Source organism: Anser brachyrhynchus, assembly GCF_964034855.1.
Source record: "Anser brachyrhynchus genome assembly, chromosome: 2".
NCBI classification, from domain to species: Eukaryota; Metazoa; Chordata; class Aves; order Anseriformes; family Anatidae; genus Anser; species Anser brachyrhynchus.
Genome location: NC_137695.1, coordinates 69,887,195 through 69,895,941, shown reverse-complemented (window position 1 = coordinate 69,895,941; position 8,747 = coordinate 69,887,195). Strand labels below are relative to the sequence as shown.

The following is an 8,747-nucleotide window of genomic DNA, read 5'->3' as shown; positions in this document are numbered from 1 at the left end:
AATATTTTGCTAATGCATAAAGCAAGCATAAAACCGAAAGAAACAGGGAAAATGACTCCACAGGATTACTTCATTTATTATATTTTAATGCTCAGTTCACAATGATGAGACCTTGTAAATAACTCAGCGTGGGGGTTTACATAGGTTATCAGCTTTCAAAAACTTCTTAAGCAGTTTTGATTCATCTAAATTAGTATTAAAAATACTTCATAATATTGCAGTACAGTACTTGTAGCATTGGTGACATAAAAACCTGGAAAGCTATATTTTCATTAGTATCTCATACTTTTTAATTCTTTTCCAAAACTTAGGTTGTGGAGTACATTGTGAATATTGTTTAACACAGTGAGAGTTACAGAAAATTCAATTTAATCATGTGCTGCCAATTTTATTTAAATACATAAAAGTGCTATTATCTGTGTCCAATTCAAATACATATAGGTTATTTAGATATTGTAAATAAAAGGCCCATTGCAACAGTTTTTCAGAATTATGAGTTAGCATATCTGCTGACTGTTTCTTGATGGACGTGATAAATGGACTTTCAAACTTATTAACAACAGGTAGCATTATGATTACTTACCATTAAAAGTGAAAACATTTTTCTTGAGAAATTAATATAAATGAACTAAATCTTGCAGTAAGTTTAAGTTTCTAAATAGCACAGTTAGGGCATACTAAAACCTCCATTCTTACTTAATAGTTGTAACTTAATAGATTTATAATGCTGAAAAACTGTGAAATATAAAAGCACGAATATATATATATATACATATTTGCACATATATGTCAGAGGGAGAGGTTTGTTTAATAGTTTTGCATTCTGAGTGATGAGTCATGGCATAAAAGGAACCAGTAAATGGTAGCTGTTGCTAAGAAGCTATTGCTAAGATTTGGCCATTTAATCTGTTTTTATCTGATTATCTGGTTTTAGGAACAATCACTGAAGCTGAGGAGAGAGAATAAAGCAAATTTCAACTAGAGATGGATCCAGACTGCTCTGGTGGAACAAAAAACAGTGCAGAAGTTGCTACAGACGTAGTCAAGTAAGGTTCAATGTAAAGGTAGTTGAGAATTGTTTCAGATGTTTGTCAGAAGGGAAAAAGAGATTGAATATTGGTAACATTATTTGTTACCAATCATCTTCTGGTTATTTCCTGTCCTGGTTAGTAATTCTGCAGGCCCATCTAAGTTTGTCCTACAGATCCAAGGTAGCTCCTGTGTGAATATTGTGGTGAATCTGGAGACAAAAAATCTTTCCTTTGAGTATCTGTAAATGAAATAATAATTGCTGAATCCATTTGCAAAAACATCAAGTACTCACACTTTCAGAAAGTAGTCAAGAAGATGTTTTAAAATAAATCAAAGATCACCAGCTGTTACCCATTTAGGATTTATTGAAATATAAAGATGAGTGGTTAATGTAGCCTAAAGTAGGAGTATTCTTAAGAAATTAAGACTGGAAACCATGGGGATATATATTTCATGATGGGCTAAATCACAGCTATGAAAGAAATCCCTCATTCTTCAAGGGGAGGGTGTCTTTTGAAGACTGTAAAAAGTGAGAATTGCTATGTTGGAGCTTGCAATGAAATAAAATCGTAGTTCTTATAGATGAAACGTACTCACAGTGTTGGCTAATTTGCAATGTAAATACTTTTAAGTGTTTGGAAGGGATGCTGGGGAACATCTTTGAGATCCTTGTTCAGTACACTAGTGGTAAGCTCACAAGGCACTCTTGTGTTTCATACATAAACACAAGTGTTTGGTTCATTATGCAAATTGTCTTTGTTGGAACTGAGAAAAAAGCATACAATATTGATAATTGTCTCTGAAATTGCAACTGTTTGCCACCACTGCAAGGACAAATGTCATTATTTCTCTATTTCTAGATTTCAGTTACCAGATCGCACGCCTTTCAAGCTGCACAGCTTAGCAGTATTATTGTTACCAGTGTCATATGGCATTGTGCATAGTACCATATTTCCCCAAATAGCTTCTTACGTATTTGTGTCTTAAGTGAAAAGACTTTATTTATTTATTTATTTATTTATTTATTTATTTTTCTGGCATTTTGTGAAAGATACTGAGGAACACTTGCTAGCTTTACAATTTGTCTAATGACAGACGTTATAAATATTTTTTTTTAAAACACGTCACAACAGAAGAAGTAATTTAGCCCTGATATATATATATATTAAATAATATTTATATACTTAAATAATAATGTTTGCATATTAATATAATATATATATGGATTTATATATGGATTTAGTTGTCTGGACTGTGACTTCCTGAACTGGATGTGGCCTGCAGATATCCATGTGTGACCTGTATATCCCAAAAGTTGGGCGTTAGGCTCCTGTGCATGAAAGTGATCAGTCTGGAAAAATATGTAATTTAAGGATCTTAGATCGATGAAAACAGAGCCTGTGGATTTAAGTGGAAAGGAATCTCAAACCACTATGTTTTTAGGGGACTGGAAAAGCGGATAGGGTGGGGTTAATACCAAGACTAGTGTGTTTGTTGTGGGCTGTAGGGTAAGTGAACATGAACAGAGCCCTGCTGTTCATGCCGCTTGCAGTATTTATCATCACCTTCTCCCACCTTCAGAGCTAACAACATTCAGCTTTGGAGCCTCAAGCACTGCTCTGCCCCTTGCATGTTTGCTGCTCTCAACCCTGATCATGAGCAGATGGGAAAAGACTTTTTATCAAAGACATGTTACATGTTTCATTGAAATTACGCATTTCTGAGGCAGCCCTTTATTATTATTCCTGCAGTGAATCACTGTTCTAGATTTTCCCTAGCACAACTGAGATCAGAGTCCCTTCCACCCAATGTGTCACTACTGAAAATCAATCAATTACAATTTGTGATTATTTGCGTATTTACAGGAGTACCACATATTGATTCCTAATCTCTACATTGCCCTTTATGCTGCAGCCATATAATGAAGGAAAACAATAAGCTAAAAGGAAATAAAATAAAACTGTTGTACAGTCTGTGTTGCTGAAACTGAATGAAAGCAGTGGAGAGCATGTGTTGAACTCCAGCCTTACCAATTTTACATTCATTTTATTTAGTATCAGAAAACAGAGATAAAATATAAAATAGTTATACATGCATGCATCTTCTGAAAATATTAAAAAAAAAAAAGTCTTTGTCGATGCCATAATAAATGCAGTGTGAGTGATTTATTCACAGAAGAAGGAAAGCTACCTACAATCTGGGGAGACTACACTAGGGAGCTGAACAGCAAATGCACATAAGCAACAAAGGAAGAAAATATTTTTTTTTCTTCATTTTAGGCTTCTGGAATTAATAAGCAAAGGGGAACTTGAGAGCTAAATTTTTTTATGTTAAAAGGCTCATTTGCAAGAAGACAAAGTAAATGGAAGAAAAATAATTTATTCAGTGAACTGCTAATCCAGCTGTTTTGCTTCTGGGCTTAATTGGATTTACCTAGAATTGATATTTGGTGTCAGCATGTATTATATAATCAGCACAAGCAATACTTCCAAACATAAAGAATCCTATCTAACACAAAATATTAATTTATTTGACTCATATTTATTGTAATCACTTTTTATTCATGTATGTTGCTACTTAGTATTGCCATTTGATGCTATCTCATATATATGATCTGGTCTTAGTTATTCTATCTTAATATCTGAAGCAGTTCAGCAATGTAGAAGACTCACAGGCAAATAAAATGTGCTAGAAAATGGTTATTCATCTCTTGTTCTGCCTTCCAGGCAGCTGTGCTGACTATAAAAAGGTGTGCATTGTGCCTAATGGCAGGTGGGTGACATCTGAATTCTCAAGTAAGACATATACTGTATCTTACAGTACCTTCAACAATGGGAGCTTCACTGGTTCAGGCTGGAAATAGGGCATTATCCACAGTGACTGAGAGAGATTTGTCAGGTAGGAAATCCAGCTTACATGGAAATGCGAACCCAAATCTTTCCAAGAAAGCAGAGAAATGATACTCTCATTGCATTACAGGGGAAATAGGGCGTGGGAAGGATGCTTTTTGTTAAGGGCAAGTGTCACAGATTCATCAGAATGGCCAAATAATGTTCCAACTGCATTAACTGATAAATATGGTGTTTTTCTTCTTGTTGAGATAATGGTCATCTGTGATTCCTTGTATACAATTGTTCAACAAATATTTAGATGCTCTCTCCCGACCTGCAAGTTTTCTGTGGTCTGTTCACTTTGTCTAATTTGTTGTGATTGGTTTCCTCAGTAACAGTTTGTTCTGGCTGTCTGCTCTTGTGATGGAAAATCTTGTAAGAGCCAAATAATTAATGCAGCAAATACATGAATTAATAGCATGACATGAATAGTGCATGTTCTCATTCATGAAGGGATATTCCTATTTGCCCATGAGTGCAATGAGACATGTTCCCCCCCTCCCCCCATTTAAATATATTATCCATTTCAGGGTGGTGGGTGAGGATGCAGCCTCTACACCTCCAGGGCTGTATGTGGTCATCATATGGTCCCCACCACTCAGCAGATCAGCTGACTTTATTTCGGCAGAGAAAGACAGGGGAGGTGACTGTGGCTGAGCAATCTCAGGCAAATGCTGTCTCAGCTGCATTTGGCCAGCTGTGCTTATGAACCTGGCCGTAATTCTGAACTGATGCTACATCTCAGCAAAGGAAACCACTGGCTCACTCTCCATCCTCTTCTCCTGCTTGAGGCTCCTGCTGTCAGCCTGTTTGCTGTCATTCTGCGTGTAGCAGGTGGGAGAGCAACTACAGTGCTCAGACTTTCTTGCTCAGCAAAGCCTGAGGTCCTATGTCTGCAAAGTTGTGGAGCCTGCAGTCCATCCCTGCAGCTCTGCTGCTGCAGCATTACCATGTGCCATGGCCCATCTCTGCACGGGCATGGGAGGAGAAAGCTGTTCCTTTGTGACATGCATCAAGATGGGGCTCTTCCAAGACTCCTAATGAAACGCTGCAATACAGGCAGCAATATTGGAGCCAATGTTGTTTAGATGAGTTTGAATTAAATGCAAACAACATAATTCCAAAAGCAGTAGGGGATTATTGTACATGATTATGTTGTGTGTTGGCAAATAGGAAAACCCAGAAGGCCTATCTTTTAAAATTGGTCACCAAAAGGCATACAAGTAGAACTGCCACTCCTTATTAGGCACTACAGGTAAATCTGGCTGCCTCACCAGCTGTGTAATGAAGAAAGCATTTAGATGCTTGCTGCAGCTGCTGATGATCAACCTTTGGCCACTGTCCCTCTTCTAAAGAAAAGGGGAAGGGTATGTATTTGGGAGTGGGAAGTCAAACATGGAGAATGAATATTTTAAAACAACCCTTGCCTTTGGGCGTTGTCCAGAAGTGTCTCATCTTTGACCTGTCTGGAGATTTCTCAAGGAGGTAAATTTTAACTTTGTTTAGAGTCTTATTTTTTTTTTTTTTTTATAATGCAATTTGTTGTTAATGAAGTTCTGCTGATTTCAGCATCTTCCTCTTGAATGACATGCAGAGGGGACAGGTGTTTAATAACTTTGTCCATTGATGCTTATGCTCAAGGGGTGATTATTCTGTCACAGATTGCTAGGTAAATATCACTCTCCATAGTCATTACAGCGTATGAATTTCAGAAACGCTTAGACTCCTTTCAGTCACTTACTTTTTAAAGTGGGAGAGGCAATAGCTTTTCTGTAGGTAGCTTTAGTCATTGTTAGAATAATAATGATTTACTAGTACTGAGCTCTTTGGATAGAAGAAGAGAATGTGAAAGCAAATATTTTCTTACATATACAGCTGCTGTTTATTAGTGAACGTAAGGTTGGGTTTACTTTCCATTCCACTGATGTACTTCTCCTTGATATGGCTGATACTTATTTATGAGAACTGAACTGGACCTATATTTCAGTGCAGGCATGAATGAGGGCTTTTTCTGCTATGTATTTCCTGCCATGAGAAGAACCTCAGCAGGTGACAACTTACTATTGGGAGCTGGTGGCAAGGTGAATGTATGGTAAGGGAGGAATGATTTCTGAAAACAAACTTGAGCAGCACTGTCTGGAAGAAGTGTCTTTCAGAAATCCTACAAGCTACTTTTCTTTTGTTTTCACACCCCAGATTTTAGATAACACATAGCTTTGGGGATTCATATTATTTTTTTATTTTATTTTTATTTTTTAGTTCTAGAATTACTGCTGTCTACACTCAAGCCTATCTTACTGACTAAATATCACTTCTTAATCACAAGTTAAATAAGTAAAATTATTTCTGCTTTTGGTTTGCAGACTACTAGAGGTAGTCCTCTAGTGAGCATGATAACAACATTTCTGGATTTTTGTGTTTCTGAATGTGGACCATTTCTGCCTGAAGAGATGAACAGCTTCCAAACTGGAATTTTTGAAATAGTTATCATTTGTTATAAGCGACAAATATTCCTACTACTTCTATTTCTTTAAATACTTCTTTAAAGTTACAGTGTTTCTATCTACTTATATTATCCACAAGTGAAGCTCCTACCTTATCGTTAGCAGAAATATTAACAAGAAGTGATGGGTGTGGGTGCACGTGTCATATTTTTAAAGCTTCAAATGACTTTTTAGGGATCATAGAGTTAAACTAGGCTGGTGTGATTAGTTGCTTATTTGTCTGGTTACTTTGAGAATGCAAGCAACAGTGTGCTTGGGGATGTGTGCACAGGGAACGGCACAAACAATTGGTGCTGTGTGCCCTGAAATTTAGGAAAACTCTGCATGTGAAAATAAGAAAACACAACCTACCAAAACAATACATTCCTCAACAAAACTAAACACAAGAAAGCCATGATCAAATGTTGCAATAGATAACTACCAATGCTGCTTATATTTCCAAGAAATAATTGTGATAGAAGCTAATGCCAACTTAATGTTATAGCCAGACCTATAATCTATATTCTTGTTTACTGCCCAAGAACTGCTTTATTTACTGAATTAACCACGTTGTGAGGTAATCAGCCCTATGGTTTCCCTTGACATTGGCGTAGAAGCAATATCAACAGAAACTCCATAGATGGCAGCATTTCACAAAGAACTGGAATCCCTCTTTCATTCCTTTCCTTTCCCCCTTCCCTGTTCTTTTCGCTTTTCCTTTCCCTCTTTCGATCATTTTTTTTCCTTCTCCTTTCTCTTCCCTTCCTTCTCCCTTCCCCTCCCTAATCAGTTCTATAATATGTTAATAGGTTTATGAATTTCTGTTGTTTTACAGGAAGTAAATAAATCCTCTTAGTATTTTGGAAGCCTCAGAGTAGTTATAAAATGTTTATGCTATGGAAAAAGTATCAAATGAATATTTACATCATTTAAAACATTACCTCCTATTGGTGTGGACTGGACTTTGAGAGCAGACTGTTTGTGTTATCCACTCTTAAAGTATTTTGTTAGTTCCTAGTGTGATGGGGCTAGACTTCAAGAGAAGAATTTTTTTTTTTTCCTTCTGTATATTTTTTTTTCCTCTTGAAGACGCTTTGTGCCCTGGCACTTGCTCCATCTCAAAAGTAGAAAATTATCAAAATGACAAAGCCTTCACTAAATGGATCCATGTGAATTATTCCAAGTTATGTATACTTCAGCATTATTAATGTATCACACAAGAGCTGCCTTGTTCCATGACAAAAAATTTTAAATTCTGGTTACATATGTGAATGCCCTTTCATTCCACAAAGATTTGTTCTGAGGAGGTTGTAAGTTTTCCCCCAATGTAACTTTTAGATTGAAATATATCTTCTTATTCTCAGTTTTTTAGGCAATTAAAAAAAAGAAAAAAAAGAAAAGAAAAAAATGGAAGGAGATGATGAACCTATTTATGATTTACAAAAGCATGAAAATGTTGATATTTAAGAAGTAAAAAATATTGTTGAATCATAATTGAATATTTGAATTATAAATTGTCTCATTTTATCACACAATTAATTCTCCAAGGGGACATCATGTTTGATGAGATGGAGAAAGTAGCTGAGAAAGAATGTAGACAATATAATATATGCTGCTAGTTATATATATATGCTGCTATATAGATATATATAAATATATATAATTCCTCTGTGATGTAAGCATTTGACAAATGCAGTTGTTTTTACAGAGGATTTCAGCTTTATGTGAATAAATGTTTCTGTGTCTGGCTATCTGCTCACAATCCAGTTGCGACTGGAGTTTGGATGGCTGCATTTATATTAATCCCTGTGGATTCTACTGAATTCTTCAAACCGTAAGAATTCAGTCTAAGCATGTCAGACAAATGTAGCCATCTTTTCATTTGGTTTTGTTTTTTTCATTATAATATTTTGTATTCTCTGCTGGCAAAAATCATGAGAAATCTGAGTGGAGTATTAAAGTGGTTCCTTCTGAAGTAGCTGGATATTTCTGAGTTTGTTTAGTCTGAAAAAGCACCACTGAACTAGGATTTTTATTTTATTTTTTGATCAGCAAGGAGTTAGCTGTATTTCATGTAATTCTTCCTAAAAAATTGCTTATCACTTCATTTTCAAGTGTTGATATAGAGTCTGTCCCTCTTTTTTGCCATCTTCATAAATCGTAAGTTATTCAGTCTATATTGCAGAATTCTCAGAAGAGTCTTTATGATAGCTGAGAATAGCTGTGGTTTAGGACACTTACTGAGAAGGTCACAGACCACAGGTAACATCTCTTATTGCCTGTTTTAGACTTTTAAACTAGCTCTCTCATATACTCAGTTATGTAGGAGATTGGTGACTAA

At 35.9% G+C, this 8,747-nt stretch overlaps 1 long non-coding RNA gene across 1 annotated transcript; it reads left to right on the top strand.

Annotated features, from left to right (window-relative positions):
• Nucleotides 1-5,310: 5,310 nt before the first annotated feature.
• On the top strand, nucleotides 5,311-8,535 carry LOC308191048. The gene is made up of 3 exons (XR_013947675.1): nucleotides 5,311-5,408; nucleotides 5,911-6,015; nucleotides 6,287-8,535. It is a non-coding gene; the product is annotated as an uncharacterized lncRNA (long non-coding RNA).
• The last annotated feature ends 212 nt before the right edge of the window (nucleotides 8,536-8,747 follow it).